Source organism: Bubalus kerabau, chromosome 7, assembly GCF_029407905.1.
Source record: "Bubalus kerabau isolate K-KA32 ecotype Philippines breed swamp buffalo chromosome 7, PCC_UOA_SB_1v2, whole genome shotgun sequence".
Lineage (NCBI taxonomy): Eukaryota > Metazoa > Chordata > Mammalia > Artiodactyla > Bovidae > Bubalus > Bubalus kerabau.
In genome coordinates this window covers 14,863,201-14,865,991 of record NC_073630.1, presented here as the reverse complement: position 1 = coordinate 14,865,991, position 2,791 = coordinate 14,863,201, and positions in this window count along the sequence as shown.

Below are 2,791 nucleotides of genomic sequence, written 5' to 3'. Positions count from 1 at the left end.
GCTAATTCTCCAGCAAAGGAGGAACACAGCCCTGAGCATTAAAAGACAGGCTGCCCAAAGCCAGCCAAACCCATAGACACCCCCAAACTCACTACTGGACACTTCACTGCACTTCAGAGAGAAGAGATCCAGCTCTACCCATCAGACCACAAATGCAAGCTCCCCTAATCAGGAAACCTTGACAAGCCACTCATCCTACCCCACCTACAGGGAGCAGGCTCCACAATAAAGAGGAACCACAAACTTCCAGCCTACAAAAAGGGCACCCCAACACAGCAATCTAAACAAAATGAAAAGGCAGAGAAATATTCAGAAGGTAAAGGAACATGATAAATGCCCACCAAACTAAACAAAACAGGAGGAGATAGGGAGTCTACCTGAAAAAGAATTCAGAATAATGATAGTAAAGATGATCCCAAATCTTGAAAACAAAATGGACTTACAGATAAATAGACTAGAGACAAGTATTGAGAAGATGAAAGAAATGTTTAACAAGGACCCAGAAGAAATAAAGAAGAGTCGATCAATAATGAATAATGAAATAACAGATCAAAAGCACTCTGGAGGGGGCCAACAGTAGAATACTGAAGCAGAAGATAGGATAAGTGAAATGGAAGATAGAATGGTGGAAATAAATGAAGCAGAGTGGAAAAAGAAGAAAAAATATTAAAAGAAATGAGGACAACCTCAGAGACCTCCGGGACAATGTCAAATGCCCCAACATTTGAATCATAGGAGTCCCAGAAGAAGACAAAAAAAAAAAAAAGGTGGGGGGGGGGGCATGAGAAAATACTTGAGGAGATAATAGTTGAAAACTTGCCTAAAATGGGGAAGGAAATAGCCACTCAAGTCCAAGAAATCCAGAGAGGCCCAAACAGGATGAACCCAAGGCAAAACACCCCAAGACACATATTAATCAAACTGATGAAGATCAAACTCAAAGAGCAGCAAGGGAAAAGCAACAAATAACACACGAGGGGATCCCCATAAAAATAACAGCTGATCTTTCAATAGGAACTCTTTAGGCCAGAAGGGAATGGCAGGACATATTTAAAGTGATAAAAGAGAAAAACATACAACCCAGATTACTGTACCCAGCAAGGATCTCATTCAAATATGAAGAATTCAAAAGCTTTACAGACAAGCAAAAGCTGAGAGAATTCAGCACTACCAAACCAGCTCTCCAACAAATGCTAAAGGATCTTCTCTAGACAGGAAATACAGAAGTTTGTTTCAAACCCAAACAACAAAGTAAATGGAAATGGGATCATACATATCAATAATTACCTTAAATGTAAATGGGTCGAATACCCCAACCAAAAGACAAAGACTGGCTGAATGAATACAAAATACAAGACCCCTATATATGCTGTCTACGAGAGACCCACCTCAAACCAGGGGACACATACAGACTGAAAGTGAAGGGCTGAAAAAAAAGATATTTCATGCATATGGAGACCAAAAGAAAGCAGGAGTAGCAATACTCATATCAGATAAAATAGACTGAAATAAAGGCTGTGAAAAGAGACACAGAAAGACAGTACTTAATGGTTAAAGGATAAATCCAAGAAGAAGATACAACAATTGTAAATATATATGCACCCAACATAGGAGCACCTCAATACATAAGGCAAATGCTAACAAGTATGAAAGGGGAAATTAACAGTAACACAATAATAGTGGGGACTTTAATACCCCACTCACACCTAGGGATAGATAAACCAAGCAGAAAATTAGCAAGGAAACACAGACTTTAAATGATACAATGGACCAGTTAGACCTAATTGATATCTATAGGACATTTCACCTCAAAACAATGAATTTCACCTATTTCTCAAGTGCACACAGAACATTCTCTAGGATAGATCACATCCTGGTTCATAAATCTAGCCTTGGTAAATTCAAAAAAAATGAAATCATTTCAAGCATCTTTTCTGATCACAATGTGGTAAGATTAGGTGACAACTACAGGAAAAAAAAACTATTAAAATACAAACATATGGAGGCTAAACAACACACTTCTGAATAACCAACAGACCACAGAAGAAATCAAAAAGGAAATCAAAATATTCATAGAAACAAATGAAGATGAAAATAGGACAACCCTAAACCTATGGGATTCAGTAAAAGCAGTACTAAGGGAAAGGTTCATACCAATAGAAGTTTAACTTTAAGAAAGAAGAGAAAAAATTAAACAAATAACCTAACTTTACTCCTAAAACAACTAGAAAAAGAAGAAATGAAGAACCCTAGGGTTAGTAGAAGGAAAGAAATCATAAAAATTAGAGCAGAAATAAGTGAAAAGGAACAAAAATATAAGTGAAAAAAAAAAGTGAAAAGAAAAATAAAAAAGAACAAAAAGCAAAAATCAACAAAACTAAAAGCTTGTTCTTTGAGAAGATTAAAAAAAAAAAAATAGACAAACCATTAGCCAGACTCATCAAGAAAAAAAGGAGAAGAATCAAATCAAAAATTAAAAGTGAAAATGGAGAAACCACAGCAGACAACACAGAAATACAAAGGATCAAAGAGACTACTATCAGCAACTATATGCCATAAAAGTGGACAAATTGGAAGAGATGGACGGATTCCTTGAAAAGTATAACTTCCAAAACTGAACCAGAAAGAAATAGAAAATCTTAACAGACTCATCACAAGCACGGAAATCAAAACTGTAATAAAAAATCTTGCAACAAACAAAAACCCAGGACCAGATGGCTTCACAGGTGAATTCTACCAGAAATTTAGAGAAGAACTAACACTTATCCTACTCAAACTCTTCCTGAAAATT